Raw genomic sequence first — 16,781 nt, forward strand, 5'->3', positions numbered from 1 at the left:
GCGCGTTTAACAGGCCCCCACAATTCGCGACTTGACAAGCGTGGGGGACATTCACATTAACAGAAATATAGCCTGCTGCCGGATAAATTACGGTAATTTACATCACAGCGATATGCGCCGAGGGCCCTTGTGCGTGGATATTTTTTTTTTCAGGCAATGCGTAGCCCGCGATGACATGCCCTCTTGTTGGTTTCAACAGGCAGAGAGAGAGAGTGAGTCTCTTGGAGCCGAAGACCGCGATGTAGGCCAGTTGCACGGATATACTGTACTGGGATAGTCCAGATGTCATGTGACCGCCATTTAATTCTCTAAAACAAAATATATATTTTAAGTAAGGTTTATTTTAAACGAAAATTAATATTTAAAAAAAATGGAAAAAAAAAAGTTACGGGTCAATTAATTGGCGGGCGGGGAGGATGGGGTCACAAGTCATCGGCCTGTACAATCGGAGCGATGTTCACGATGATGCGTTAGTAAATACTGTCTTAGCAGGAACAAACACTTTACGCTCCCAATGCCATATATAGCAGCCGAACTTCGCGAGCATGGACATCCTTGTTTTATGCGGCCGTGGGTAGGACACATGCGAACATTGCCCACGCTCCGACCCCTTTGAAAATCAAACTGTTAGGGGTTTTTTTGTTGGTGAGGATTACTTCCCCGTTTTTTGAAAGGTTGCAGATCCCGATTAACATCTCGGGGGGTGGGGGGGTGCTACCGTTTACCAAGCTTAGTGACGGGTGGGGAGGACAAATGTCGGAAATTGCACGCGAAGAACACCCAAATTAACAGCCATACTATAACAAGAAACCGTTGCTTAAATCTGTTATTCCTATATTTATTTGAAAGATAAAAAATCAAACATGAAAAACACAAACGCGTTATTTCGACCCCACCGTGGGCCTTTCGTGTCTCGAGGGTTGACTTATCTGGTGAATATACAGCTCGCGTGCGCTCGTTTTAATTGTGGATCGTGTGTTGTGCTCGCTCCTCTGATATCGCATATTTCCAGGGGTTTGGGTCTGATGATTTTCGTGGTGTACAATGCTCCTTCACACTACACACTTTAATTCGTCTTGGGATACTGTGAAGGATTGTGGTTGGGTGTTATCGTGCACGAGATAAAAAGGGGAGAGGTCACCCCCGACACACACCCATTGCATGGTGCGTGTTGATTAACTTTTCACGTGTGGCTCATGGACGATTTAATGTTTTTTTTTATTTTCTCTTGCGCATGGAGCAGAGCTTACCGTGGGTGCATAATTAATTTGTGGAAATCTCCCTTTCTATTTAAGCTTATTCTGGCGTAACACAAGGCAGTAGAGCAAGTGGGCCCATCCCTCCATCTGTTTCCATCTGTACGGGGATATGTGTTTCCTCCTCGCACAGTGCGTGGGTTTTCTCCCGAGTGCTCTGGTTTCCTCCTACTTGTTCGAATACTCATCGATTGGCCAAAATAATATTATAATTAAAAAAACAGGACTCTACCGAAAAAGTAGTGGCTTTCCTAGATACTTAAGTAAAAAACTAAAGTCGTGGGCACACTGATTTTAACGTCACCTAAGTCATCCGAGCGGTTTGCCCTTGGCAAAATTGCACACGCTTGCAAGGCTTACACCTACCTCGCACAACCAAATTAACGTGTCAGGGCATTCAATTTTTTTTGCATCCATTCATCTTTCACACTCGGAAGATAATGCAACGGATTGACAGATGGAAATGTGTTTGCCGATAGAGCGTCTAGGAATGATTTTTGGGGGTGGGCGGGGGCGGCAGGGAATGTGTGAGGAAGGAAATGGGATAACAACAAAAATACTTGAGTTTGTAACGGTGGCTGGATTGGTTTTGCTTTGACATTTCCAAATGTATCACTCGACTGGCCAAGCATTCGGGGAACACGGGGATGGGACGGGGCTGTTTTGGTAAAAGCTTTTGATTGCGCGAGCACCGGAGCAGAGCGGTGTTGCCTTGTTTCTCCGAGAGGCCATCGCTCATTGTCCTGCACGTTTCTGCGAGAGAGAGGGGGGGGGGCGTGTTAGGAAATGTACAGAAAAATCGCGCATTTGTGAGTTAATAGATCAAAAAAAACGCACGAGTGTTTTATGTACGCGTGCATCGAATACGAGGCGCGGAATGCCGTCGTGGTGGTTAATTCGCATGCACGGCAATCCCCTGGCAAGCCGGGTTTGATTTCTGGCGATGCACAACACCACAGTGGCGATTCGGAATGCGAGCCCAGCTTCGGGTCTCCCTAAGGTCAACTCGGACTAAATGAAAGAAACCGGGCAAAGTGTGACGATAGCGGCAACTAATGGGCTCCTTCACCTTGCAATCTTCTGTGGTCTAAGTAGGTGCTCGCTAGCGCAGCACTTGCCAGAGCAGTCTCAGAGGTGAAATGAGCGGTGCTTTCAATGTGTACAGTAACGTTGATAGGTTTGTACCATCCATAATAGAGGTTTTTTGGGTTAGATCGCGAAAGCCTACGTGTTAAACTGAGGTTCATATCGTTGTCAAGTGTAAATATTACAATAATAATTTTGACAAATGCCATGTCTGAATTTAAATTCCGCGGTATATATGCATTTGTGTGGTGTACACTTTTTATGCATGTTACTTCTTCGTATCTGTGTTCACTTTTATATATTCCAGGTCTCACTTTAAACACAGACTCGTCTCAATGTGCTCTCACCTGGTCACCAATGAAGATTGCACGCTTGTGGCTGTAAGCAATTTCGCTTGGATCTGTGTGGGAACCCCATGCGCCTGCTGTCATTCGTATCTCTCGAAGCTAAGCTGGGTGTCGCCTGAATTGCGCTCGATTGCGTGACCACCCACGCACAACCGGTTGCTGTAGGTTGCCGCGGCACCGCGTGGTGAACAGCAAGAGAAGCATTTGCAGCGAAATCCATTGTTGTGCTGTGCTCTATGCACCCACATCTTACCGTGCCCGCCTTCACCAGCCACCATTGACCAGCACGGTGAAGCATGGTCAAACAACTGCCACGACCCACATGGTGTGAGAAGAAGTTGTCGAGAGTTGATAAATAACTATAAATTATGATAATACCCTTGTTATAATACGCAGTAGTAGACACCGGTTGATGGGGTTTGTGCCTGCAGTACTTCACGCCTATTGTGAAGTGGGAACATTCGGACTGGTGATGACCGCAATATCTCCTTGCTGTAGGTCCAAACTTTTAACTTGTTGACGGGCTGGTGTGTCCCAACTTGTTGTGTAAGCTATTGAGGAAAGGGTGGTGCGTGTGGCAAAGAGAAAGATGCCCCATAGAGCCCTTGATAAACTTTTTGGGGCAAGTGCTGTTAGCGAGCACCTGTCAAGGTCGGCACGGCACACGGGGGGGGGGGGGGTGGGGGAAAGGCAGCACCATGCCCGGCCTAAGTAACGAATTTTATGCACCGCATCCAGCTACTCATTTGAAGCGGAGTTGACCTAGGGGATGCCCAAGACCGGTTCAAATAATCGTCACTGGTGTTAGCCGGCAGCTGGAATCGAACTCGGGTCGCCGGGTTCGTAAGGGCAGCGCGTTAACCGCTACACTACCGCACGCACACAAACACATGCGTGTGGGAAAGCAGCGGGGGCGGCGACGATGCAGGGAGCGTGACATTTTTTTCAAGAAGAGTGGCTGTTACGGAAGGGTGGCCGTGGCGTTTGGGTCAACGCTCACTAGCTGCGCGTGGTTAAGCGGGATGGGGGGGGGGCCCATCGTCGCCGTTTCGCTTGCCGCAGCGTTTGAAGCCGCGCCGCGTTAAAACGCCGATCGAACCGAATAGTTGGAGAAATAGCTACCAGGAGGCAGTCACCTATTTCTTTTTGGGGGGGGGGAGTTTTCTTCGTTTTAAGACCGCAGTGTTGTTGATGAACGTGTTTTGGCATTTTTTTGTCATGTGTGCTTTGTGTATCAATCTAGCAGCAGCAGCAGCAGCAAATAATTTGTTTACTTATGGAACGCGGCGATGGTGGTTTTAGTGCTCGCCGATGTGTTTTCAGGGTGTCGCACGTTACGTACGAGGTTTGCCTCCACGTGCCGGCGGGGGATGTCTTCAGGAACTGAATTTCAGGAACTGCAGGAATTCGCTTCCTGCAGCAATTCACTTCCTGCAATTCAGGAACTTTAGGAATTCGGTTTGATGCATCGTGCCGAAACGACACGTGGCAAAAGCCGAAAATGCATCCGATTGCCGCACAGTGCAGCCGCGGAAAACTGGCATGATCATTCCATCAAAAGCCGTGTATGCTGCTTGAGCAACAACAACAAATAGAAGAATACCAAAAAATTCCCATTTTTTGCCTGGGAAAGCCTCACCAATTACTCTTTCAGGAGGGGTCCTACTTACAAAAAAATCCCATTTTTTTTGCCTGGGAAAGCCTCACCAATTACTCTTTCAGGAGGGGTCCTACTTACATTGGAACGAATATTTGCCCGATTCCACTGATGAATGGTTTGGCCTGATGTGTAAGGAAACGGGAGTATGCAGAGAAAACCCATCACGTGTACGAGGGGGGGTGACACTCAAAGCTCCGTGCAGAGGTAGATTCGGCCATCAATTTCCTGTACTGCCACATCGCTCTGGGGCTGTGCAGTGGCTGCCCATATACTTGCCACTTTACAGACCAACCTCCAACACCTATATTATTTCCCGGGCAGTCTCCATTCCAAGCACTAACCAGAACTCAATCGTGCTTAGCTTCCGATATCTGATAAGACCGGCTGCATTCACGCTGATTTGGTTTGTATGGAAATTGAAATTGTAAAACCCCACGATTTTTTTGTGGACGCGCATGCAAATTTGTGCGAAAATCCACAAGGGGTGTTTTTTAAATATTTATTTTCCATTTGCGAGATTCCTGAGTGTGCTGTTAATGCTGTGGTGGTGGTGATAAGGGTGGGGGGCGTCACTTGGTCTCCCCAGACCCATGGTTTGGGGTAGCCAAAGTGTGTTCCCTCCTGGGTTACGTCAGCGGCGTTACCAGTGGCTCGATTCAACATTTCCCCGCAGAAAACTCGATGTGGAAAATATTAATGAAACTGTAACGGTACAATCCGGCGCATGACCGCCGCTATCATATCTGTTATCTGTACATTTGTTTCCTTCCCCCTGTGACAAACTTAATTTTGACACGTGGAAAATTTCGGCTTAAGAGAGGGGTACGATGTACACACGTGTGTATGGCTGGCAATCCATTTAGAGATACTCCGCTAAAATAATAGAAATAAGATTATAAAGAGAACCGAATTTTTATTTTATATCCTCATAATGTTTCCGACCAATCTCAATACTGGACACGCAATTAAATGTATTTATAACAACTTTGTTGGTTCATTCAACATAGATGTTCGACATGATACATTGGTTCGCAAGGCCTCATGCGTACGAGGTTTCGAGTATTTGGGTGCCGTGAATTTGCGCGTGATAAGCCACTTCGTTAAGATAGCACTTGTGGTCAGCTCGCTTGTGAGCTATATATAGGTCAAGTGGGCCTTACCTGGTAAAATACAATAGTTTTGTTTATAGTTTATTATAATGCTATGACTATGCCGGGTGGTGGAGGGTCTTACGACACAAATTTATACTGGTAGGAACCACCTGGTTCCACCAGCCCACAGGGGATTATTGTGTCCGTCCGTCGTGCATCCAAAAATGGGATCGGTGGGGCTGGGTGGGGAGGGGCTGGGTGGGGAGGGTGGGGAGGGGAAGGGTGGGGAGGGGCTGGGTGGGGAGTGGGAGGGGTGGGGCTGGGTGGGGAGGGGCTGGTCACCCCGTGGTGCCCTTATAAAACTCAACGTTTAACCTACTCACGCCGGCTTGTGCCCGCCCTCACAGTCGGGCATATTTGCGGAATACACCACGCTGCCGTTGACCCTGGCCATTGACCGAGCAACCCAACGTTCCTACCAGCTCCCTCCGCAGGAATGTGTTCCAGACAATTTCATAGCCCCAACCCAAACAATTCAATTGTCAGTCACAAAACCGTATGAGCCGTGAAAATCTACTTGTTTTAATGTCCGTTGTTGACTTTTAGCGATTTATTCAATTACCCAGGTCGTGCTTGCAATTGAGACTCGCCCCTGACTCTGTGCGTGAGAATGGGCAGGGCTCGGTTGTGCGACGGGCAGCTTGCAAGCTGTTGTGCGGCTTGGCGCATCGCAATGTGTACACTCACTGACGCCCGCTTACAAATATAAGCGATCCCATGGCAAGTACAGACCTGCCGTGTGTGTGAGAGTGTGTGCCGGTGGGCAGCGGTGGTGTAGCGGTTAGCGTGCTGCGCTGCAAACCCGGATATGACCCGAGTTCGATTCCCGCTCACGGCCACCAACACCAGTGGCGATTATCTGAACCCATCCTGGGCCTCCGCTAGGTCGACTCAGCCTCAAATGAGCACCTGATGCGGTGTGTGAACATCGCCGCTGGGGAGACAAAGGCGGCCGTGCGTGGGGCTGGCCACCCACCCCATCGTGCGCCGTTGGGCCTTCATAGGTGCTCGCGAACAACACTTGCCCCAGCAGTCTGTTTAAGTCTGTACCGTTGTAAAGTCAGAATTAGCCAATGCCCGCTATTGGTAAATGTTCCAACATTTAGCAATAGGGGGGTGGGGGGTGGGGGGTGGAGTGGGGGCGGTGAAGGGGTGGGGAGGGGGGTGGTCAGTGGGTGGGGAGGGGAGTGGGGGGATTTAGGAAACCTGTTCAATGATTCAAATGCTGCTCCGGGAGATTGAATTGAACTGGCGACCACCCCTGGATTCCAAGCACCGATGAATTGGCACTCAATTTATTTTGGCCTTTTTTTTTGCGTGAAAGGCATTAAAAGATAAGCGTTCATGTCCATTCTTAAGATGGTGACCCTGGGTGGCTGGGGTTCAGAGCAACCGAGCCAACGGCGGATGAGGTGCCGGGTTCACATTGAGATTTTTGTTTTTTTTCCGAGATCACGACAGACTCTCAAGCGTGCCGCGGTGGTGGCCTCGGTTTTGGTTTATCAACGGGATGGTGCACGCACGTGACGTGCAAAAAAAATCCCCTGAATTAGGCCAAAATCAAGTTCTTTATCTTGAAATAAAATATCGGGTTTGACTGACGTGCTCGGAACATTTACTTCGTAGCAGCGTCATCATCATCATCACCAGCAGCAGGAGCAGCCATGATATATGCACTGCTGGATGAAGGCCTCCGCAAGCCGTCGCCATTTCTCTTCGGTCTTAAGCGATGAAACGATCCATCTTGTTCAGATGCACGCAAGCTGATAAAATGTTTCTCCGTCTCCATTTGAAAGGATTTTTCATCAACGCTTCTACGAGGTCCTCTTCCGTGGGCCATCCTTTGACATACTGCGTGTGCCTGCCCTCTGTGAGTTGTGAATGGATATTTTTAGCATCGCGATGTGATGGCTCAATTAGAGTAAAATTGGTGGAAAGGCAAAAGAAAATATCGTGGAAAGTTTGGCGCCCAGTTTCCATCCATGACGAATGTCTCATTAATGTTCCACGCTGACTTGTCTACTCTCTGCCCTGTAAATGTCAAAGTTGACCCATATCGTTGATGCTGTGGCTGCAATGCTCCATTCGCTGCACTTTAACCGAAAATATTTGTTAGCCGTAATGATACGGATTTAGTAATAATGTCTTTGTTTACCGGTCCATTGCTTGCCATATGGGCAGCACTGGGGGCATGTGCCCCATCCATTTGCCTCGATTTTGTTTAATGGGCTGTTTAAAGCGTGTTATTTTAAATAATGAACACAGTAATTAAGCAGTCTTAAGAACAAACAGAGACCTTAATTTAGAATCGGTTGAAAGGACATCGAGCAGAAGACTCCAAAAAAATAAAGACTCAGAAATTAAATGTTACAGAATCAATAACAAACTAAATTACAGCAACTATTAAGCAACATGCTTCTGAATGTTAACAAAGCATTGCACAAATGCCTGTCCCATAATGCAGCTGGGCCCATCCCCGTAACCTGCTAGTATTTTCCCACTTCATTTAGATACTGGTTGGTCTATGCTATTTAGATTGACCAACCAGTAAAACATCTGTCCACTGAGAATCGCAGTTGTGTGTGTGTGTGTGCTACCCTGATACGATTCAAACACCTAAGTCTAACACCATTGCCATAGGCGGAGAGATGGATCATAGAGCCGTTGTAGAGTATTGCAGTTAAAATGCGAAACTTCACTGCTGGATGAAGGTCCCTCTAAGCCACCGCCGCCAGCTCTTGGGGTCCGACGATGTAACATTCCGCTTAGCACCTGCGCACGAGCCGATTTCATCGCTCCGTCTCCTCGGCGGTGGGCGTGTTTTTGCGGAACGATGTTCACGATCGAAAATGCAGAATAAAATAAGAGAAAAAATGCATTTAAATTATGTAACGGCTCAAGGTTTAGTTACATTTTAAAAAAAGCGTTAAAAGTGCGTTCATTGCATTTTGTCTGAATTTTAAAACCATCCAGTAGCCAATTAGAAACTGGCTAAAACAGGACGTTGTTAAATGTTAAGCAGGTGGAATAGTGTTCCGTAAAAATACTGTCCTGTATTTGGTATTTTGTTCCAGGAACTTGGAAGAAGAATTCACCTCGAATTAAAAGCTTATAGATTGGTGGTCTGAAGTTGGGTAGTTCCACAATTGAGACAAGTTTGGTCTCAGTGTCGTTATCTCATCCTAACAATACCGTGTCTATTGGGTGCCATTTTTTTACGGAATTATCCGTTGGTTTTACATTTTAAAAGATCATATTCATGGACTAAGTTCATGGCTTTGGCACGCGCGCAAAACTGAGAGCGCCACCACCATCTCGGCGTGCACGTCCAACACGCCACGGTATTTCACGAGCAAATCTCCCTTGCCAAAGACGGGCGGACAAATTATTTCCGCCAGTCGCAGCAGCAAATGGTTGAAATAACTGTCCCAAGTAAAAAAAAACAAACAAACATATTGGCGATTACACTGACGCTTCCTCCTGCATCTTTTAAATCGTCTGAAATGCACGTCCGGAATCGCTTTGACACGAGCCAACGGGAGGAGCGCCTGTGCTCTCTCTCTCTCTCGATCTGCAGGGCCCTCTTTACAACGTCCTGCTCTTTAGTCCACGAGAGGGTTGAAACGTGGCGGTTTCGATGGGGGGGTTTTTTTTGGGGACGGGCGGCGTTTAAAGTGCACTTGAGATGGCCAGTGTCGTTGCGTCGTGCGTGGGCGATGCACTTTTATTTCTACGGGAACTTTTTTTTTTGGCCGGCATGTTTTGTCACAAGACTGTGTGTGGTTAATGCAGACTTAGATTCCATGCAAAAGGTATCTAGTTGGTGTTTTAACATCTTAACACATCCTGTTTTATTGAAAAGAATGGGGTAAAGCCTATTCTTATTTGTCTTACTTTGATACTGGCAAAAAATGTCCCATAAATATACGTGCATTGTCCTTGTACTGTTCACCTTTTAGCATTCTCTATTCTAACACTTTTGAGATGAGGCCATAAAGACGGCTCTCGAGTGTAGGCCAATCAGTTTCAAAGACGATGCATACATTATTAGAACATGTGTGTTTGCATGTTTTACCACAAGTACGTGTGGTTAATGCAGACTTGGATTCGTGCAAAAGGTTTCTATTTGGTGTTTAAACGTCTTCACACAACTCCTGTTTTATTGCCAGAAAGGGCAAAACCTATTCTTATCTTTCTTCCTGATTTGCTTGTAAAACGGCATGTGCGTGCGTTGGATTTAAAAAGAGTAGTTTTATTTTGCTTGCGCCAGTCAATTTGCCCGCGGATTTCACACTGGCTTCATTCGTTAGGTGGATTCATGCCCGTCAGCCTCAGATCAAGCGCATTTAAAGTTTCGCCTTTTTGTTGTTGTAAACTATATAGTCTTTTTTACAGGTGTGGCATGCCTCATACTAATTTAGTTATCGAGTGTAACTAATTAGCATGTTCTAATTAGGGGCAACGATTGCTTGTGGCTTTCAGAGAGCTGTGTTTGGGAGAGAAAAAGTACCCCTATAGTTAATTTCTCATCCCTCGGCACACCGTTGCCATATACCGTATCTGAGGATGTCAACCCTACCATTCAGCCTTGCCCTATTCAACAAGTCTTACGATTAGAAAACCCTTGTCCACTAACCCTGCAACAGACTGCACCATATTGTCCAGCAAACCCAAAACCGAGCAATCAATAAAAAACGCACGCTGGCATCGCAAACCCGTTTTGGTTACCCCCCCCCCCCCTCGTATGCAGTTATCCTTTGGCCAGCCTCCGGTGTAGGCATCAAGAAGAAGGTAGGGTTCGATCGGCGTGTTTTCTTCTTATCAACCGAATTCAGTCAGTGCCTTTTATTTCACCGGGTAAGTGCTCCAGTTACGTGCGCCGTCCAGACGGGCCTGCGGTTGTGCGCGCCATCTTGAACGATGGCCTCCCTCTTTTTCCGCCTCCGTTTTTTTCTTCATATTTTTTTAATATTTCCGCTCCCTCACCGCAATTCACCGTCCCTCCCGCTCGGTCGCCGTGCAAACGTAAATTCAGCGGTTTTTGTTCTTTATTTTTAATTAATTATCCGTCTCCCCAAAATTGCTGGCAAAGCTCTCGCTCGGTTTTTAACTGCCCCTGCCAAATTTGTCGAGGGGGCCCCCATTCCCAGGGGTTTTCCGTTCACAACGCGGCTGGTCGTCTGCATTTTATAATTGCGAGCTTTCCGAAGCGTTCGTTAACGCACGCCCGGCCGGATGACAGGAGCGCAGATTGCACTTTTCATTTCCATCTGGTACATTGCTGCGACTATTCAATTATTTACCTTACGCCACGCTGAGTATTTTTTTCTGCCTGCGGATGAAACATTTTTAACAAATGGGTTAAATATGTATTGGGAAGAAGCGTTGCCATGCATCCATCAAAATGATTTGGTTTATGCAGAATGCCACTCTTTGATCATTGTGGGGCGGGCAGCAGATGCCACAGAAGCTTTTTAAGATAAACCGTGAACATCATTAAAAAAATAATCTGGCATGCAGAATATTTTTAGACGTTGGGTGCAATTTTATTTGAGGCATTTGATGTTTCTTCGACGGCATCTTCAGATATGATCCACTAATGTAGCACACGTGCTACATTAGTGGGATGGTAAAAAAAATGTTTTTATTTATTTCTCTCCAATGTGTTTTGTGGGTTCCTCCACGCCCTTTGTTTGTAATGATGTCCGACGTTTCGCTCCACGTGCCGAGAGCTGTTTCAGGAACTGGGGAAGCTCCTGCTTCCAGGAGCTGAGATGCTGCTGCCCAAGGAGGTGAAGCGAACCATCGGACATCAGTTGTCAAACGACATGCGGTGCAACCAAATATCACATTGGAGAGCTGTGCAGCAGCACAACTGTGAAAAACTACTCGGTAAAATATTTGTAGTTAAAAGAGAAGTAAAAACTCATGAAGCACTGTCACAGAGCGTTCTAGGAAATAACATGTGAATAATAACTTGACCTCTGACCCTTGGTTCCACATGAAACAAATTACTGTTATGATATTTTTACTTTTTAGACTTCTGTTAACTAGCCAGCAGGCTTTGTTTAATAATCAAGCAAACAAACAGTTGGACCGGGTTTTGACTTACTGGGTCTCATCAGCAGAAATTGGCTTTATAACCAAATGCTGTCAGTTTCCAGGATGATCTTTTGGCCAGAGAATATGTCCTTTAAACAATAGGGCCTTGCGTCAGTGCAAAAAACAATATCGTCAGGGCTTGCTTTCAGTCGGGTCTGTCCTGTTCGGCAAGCAGGAATATATTTTCACAACTGGCACACCATATCGGGTATAACTCTAGCTAAAACAAAATTAGTAGAATTGTTCGCCGAATTTTTTATAAATGAATGAAGTACTGCAATCCCATTGAACAATGCAACAATCGTACCTCTGTTCAAATAGGTCGAATATAAAACAACAACAACAACAACAACAAAAAAACAAGTATAATAGACGTTTTGGGTTAGATCGCGTAAATGTATAAATGTGTCATTAAAACCCACCACCACCCGACACAGCCAACTCATAATGGTTGTCACGTAAACAGAACGTGGCCAATTCGTCACTAGTACAGCAACACCGGTGTGTTGGAGAGCCAAGCCACAACATTTACAATCTGAGTACGACGTTTCGCCAGTAATTACAACTAGCTTCATCAGGCGACAGCCAGATTTGTGGAGAAGTCCACCTGTTTCGTTCCTTACATAGAGGCATAGATGTGGTGACCACGCTTCTGCGCTCTTGTGCAAAGATGATATTGGTCGCGAAAGCCTACGTGTTAAACCAAAAAAACAACTGTTATCGAGATGGGCGGTGGCTTTGGGGAGGCCTTCATACATCATCGGATTAACGATAGCCGATGATGATGGTAGCCACAGCTACCAAGTCACGCGCCTCCCCCAGTCCACCGGTGACCCGGAAAATTATTCCGTGAGAAATGAAGCCCTGAATATTGCATTATGGACTGTATACGATGGTGCACTCTGCGTAATGAAACCCAGTAAATACTGCTAAGTACGTTTACAAGGCCAGCAAAGTGATGGTAAAGGTGCAGCCCTGCAAGTGGCCTGCTCACGCCACTGCTGGCAGGATGAGCCTCCTCGAGAGGGCAGCTCTTGGGAGCCCCTCGATGTCTTGCAAGACTCGGGAGTTCCCACGCTTTACCCCACGACATACCGATTGAACGTCGCCGGTTGAGCCGATTCATACAGGCCGGGATGGGTGGCGGCGAGCGGGGGACTTCAAGAGACTGGCACCGATCGTTTTGGTTGCAGCTCCGGGAGGTTGGGTTGAACCGGTCGTCCCTCACATTGCAAGTCCAGTGAGCCAACTGTTACATCGCTGCGGAGGCTTCTAGACTGATGGACTTTTTTCTGTTACGTTTCGTACAGCATTACGCATCTGTAAGCTCCCAGACGCGTGTATAATGTACGATCTAAAAAGTGCCTGGGACCACATTAGCAGGGTTAAAGCACCCTTACAAATAATTAAGCTTCGTCATCCTAAACTCCCACGGTCTGCAAAAGCAAACATGAGCCACATAAATTATGGGGAAGCATTATCTGTTTTGTGTATATATATTACGAGGTTTGTAATACGTATGTATGTTGAACTTCTTTCGCACCGTACGTATCCAACCGTGTTCATCGGAGATGCGGAGTAAAGTCACAAATGTTTGATAAACTATTTCGAGGTACGGTACCGATACATGAAAAGTAAAATTATTCTCAGGTCTGTCAATCCGCCGATGGATGCAGCCCTTCCAACACCGCGTGTCGTGGGGGTTGTCTGACCATACTTCACCACGCTGGTTCCATGCTGGGTTTGTGAATGTGGTGGGTGCCTTATATTTGGTTCAGATTTTGCTCGTAACAATTGCATGTTCTCGTGGGTTATCAGGATGGTTATCAGGTGGTGGTTATCGGTCTTGAATTGGAATTCTCCATGCACACCCAAGGCTCCGGCGATCTAAAATAAGGCACAGCGATAACGCACGAATTCAAGAACACATTGAACAAATGCTCATTTTCGGTGCGTGTCGTTTTAACGCGCGTAGGACTTTGCGTGATTCGAATGTGGAGCCACGTTTCCCCGCTTTCGTATTTCTCGCCTGTGAAAGCACTGGCGACGGGGCAGTGTTACCACCACGATCCGCTTGAGCACGTCACGCCGTGGTCGTGTGCACACGCACACTGGTCTGCGAAGCTGGCAATCCCAGTTTCATCTCCTCTGGGGAGACAAAGGTGGCCGGGCGTGATTTTTGTCAGCGCCAACACACCACCCTTTTGCGCGCCGTTGTTGGCCTTCATGTGTGCGCGCAAAAAGCACTTGCCCCGAATAGCCCGCGTAGGCTACACGACAGATCTTTGACTTTTGTCGCACGTGAAGGCTGTGTGTGTGTGGTATGAATTAGGGGCAACGGTAGTGCAATGGTCTAGCGCAGCCGCGCTATGAACCCGGTGACCCGAGCTCAATTCCCGCTCATAGCCAATACTAGCGACGACGATTATCTGAACCTATCTTGGCCCCTCTCCTAGGTCGACTCCGCCTCAAATGAGTACCTGGTGCGGTGTATAAACATCACCACTGGGGAGACAAAGGCGGCCGGGCGTGGTGCTGGCCACCCACCCCCTCGTGTGTAGTGCCGGCCTTCATAGGTGCTACTCGCTAACAGCACTTGCCCCAACAGTCTGTTAAGGCTACACGGGTGATCTTTGTATTTGTGGTATGACTTGCTTTAAAAAAAAAATGCTACAAAGCGAGCCGTGGCTTTGTAAAAACCATGAATAGGCCGGGCGTAAAAATGTAAAAAGCTTGGAAAGATCAGTGGTTGTCTTGAGCCAAACAGCGGTGTACATATGGGGCAATTTGTTATTGTTAACTCACCGCAGGGAAAACTGTCCAGAGAAGGAGGCGTGTGCGTCGTCGCTATCGTGCTGCCCCCCCCCACCCTCGTGTCCCTCGCGTGTTTCCTCTTTACCGAATTGCTTTCACCGTTTTTTTACTCCCTCGTACCGAGCCAGCGAGCGAGCGAGCGATCGAGCTAGCGAGCAGCTGGAGCGAGTAAATGAATTCGGAAAGTTGAAGGCCAAATTGAGCCGAAGGTATAAAAATAAACGGCGATGGATGTGCCCCCTGCACCCCCCCCCCCCCTGAATGTCAAGTCTTCCCAAAATGCTTCATTCGCCTATAAGCAGTTTGATGAATTGTCACGGCTCTGAATGGCGGTTTCATTCAGCAATCTTTTTGTCTCTCCGACGTGTGGCTGCAGGGGGTCACGTGCACGCATTGGGTAAAACGTACGGATTGTAAAACGCTTCTTGACACGTACGGACCGATGCGTGTGCTGCATTGAGTGTAATATTCGATCGGAATGGATGATTTGAAGCATCGTTATACTCCTAACCTATATGCGTGCAATATGGCTACTCTTAGCCATATTTCATCAGAAGAGAAAATGTAACGAAAGCTGTAAAGGGGCACAAAAAACCGTGCTTGTAATTACACTGAGAAGGAGCACGTTGAAGAGTCTGGGCGAGGTTACAGGCATCACATAGGCCGTTGAGAAGAGTGACTGTGCTTGAGCGGGACCCATCACTCGCAGCAGGGATGATGGCCGATGGTTGAAGCTCACGACGGAAGTCGGCAGAGCCGCAGGAGGAGAGGGCTGACGCCCGAGAGGAGGACATCCGCTGCGGAGATGGAGCAACGAAATCGTCTCTCGTGCACCCGAGCAAAAGACGCGCGAACCGTTGCATCGCGAGGCCCCGAGACGTGGTGACAGCTTGGGAAAAGCCTTCATCCAGCAGCAGATAGATCAGGGCTGCTCTGCTGGTTATGATGAAGTCCCATTTCACGTTCTGCACGTCCTTTTGAGGTTATTTTGCCAGACTCTCGCCTAGTTTGGCCGGATCACGGTTAAGTTCCCGCAGCCGCCCATTAATTTCTGCAGGGAATTACCAAAGCGTGGCGATCTGCTGCGAATTGAATACTAAAAAACCCTGTCGTGTGCGGTTCATCCGCAGAGGCGTCGCTGTGTGTGTAGCGGCCGTCAAAAGCCAAACCCCCTCCTCCGAATTTTAGAATTACGCTTGGGAGAAGAAACAAAAAAATAATATAACTGGTGCTTGGGCAGGAATGCGCCACTTAATCACATTTAGAATCTTAATTTAGATTGCAGAAGGAACTTGAAATTGAGTGATTTACAAATGCACAGTCAATTATGGGGGCGGTTAAACACATTGATGAAAGAAAGTGTCCATGAGTGTTCACGTGGATGAAAAGTGCTGACTCGGAACGAACTGCTGACGATTGTACCAAGATGCACGGGAGAGGTGCATCGGAATCAGAATTTTTATTCTGATTCCGATGAGCTGTGAAGCTTTTTTTTCACAGATGTCCAAGTATGGAGTGGGTCGGCAAGTTCCAGCAGCAAGCAACAGAAAAATATAACTATATAGGAGTGCAAAATATAGATAAAGGTAAGCAAGTTTCTTCGATATAAATAAATATATTGAAGGCCAGCACTGTGGCACACGAGGGGGGTGGGTGGCCAAAACCATGCCCGGGGCCGCCTTTGTCTCCCCAGTGGCGATCTAACGGAGGCGTTCCATTCCCCCTGGCCATGTCCAATGTCAGCACCCCCCCTATTTTCTGCCTTCTTTACCAACCCGGACTCATCGAGTGCGGTGAAATATGGTCAAACAACCATTGTGACTGACACGAAATTGTGGGTGGGGGAGTGGGATGGGGACTGTCAGGTGCGGGGGAGACCTACACCCACCATGTGTGTTGGCCATCCCAGTCGGCTCTCGCCAGCTACGACGAAACGTGCAAGTCACCGGCAGCTCTTGAACGTGGAGAGCGCGGTTGGGAGTGGGGAGGGGGGCGTGCGAGTTGCCTTGGCGCAGGCCCTTGGCTTCTTGGAGCCAATTCACCGATCCGGCCTCCACTGTGTGGGCTGAGCAGGCGGGCTGAGCGGGCGGGCTGAGCGGGTGGGCAGGCGGGTGGCTCCCTCGGCTGTGCTACAGTGTAACGGGGACACACGTGCCTAGATGTCCTCCACCCACCAGCCTCCCCTCCCCGCACTTCACCAAACATCCCGCCCTGCCCCCCCCCTCGGCCTCGACCCACGGCTTCTCATAACGAAGGCCGCCCTTCTTCTGCTGCTGCCGCCGCCGCTGTGTTGTGGCAGGAAGTGGCCCAAAAGGGGCCGCCGCTCGCTGTGCTGACAGGGGGTCGCTCCGATCTTCCCACCCCC

At 48.0% G+C, this 16,781-nt stretch overlaps 1 protein-coding gene and 1 long non-coding RNA gene across 4 annotated transcripts in view; one reads left to right on the plus strand and one right to left on the minus strand.

The window, feature by feature from the left end:
• The window catches only part of UBASH3B (ubiquitin associated and SH3 domain containing B), a 108,662-nt gene that overhangs the window by 4,405 nt on the left and 87,476 nt on the right, over window positions 1-16,781 (plus strand). The gene's annotated exons all lie outside the window — the stretch shown is intronic.
• Window positions 10,243-16,627, minus strand: LOC144728602 (uncharacterized). The gene is made up of 3 exons (XR_013587541.1): window positions 16,305-16,627; window positions 15,027-15,213; window positions 10,243-13,489 (listed from the first exon to the last, which is right to left on the minus strand). It is a non-coding gene; the product is annotated as an uncharacterized LOC144728602 (long non-coding RNA).

The sequence above is a fragment of the Lampetra planeri genome, chromosome 29, assembly GCF_965212315.1.
Source record: "Lampetra planeri chromosome 29, kcLamPlan1.2.h2, whole genome shotgun sequence".
Lineage (NCBI taxonomy): Eukaryota > Metazoa > Chordata > Hyperoartia > Petromyzontiformes > Petromyzontidae > Lampetra > Lampetra planeri.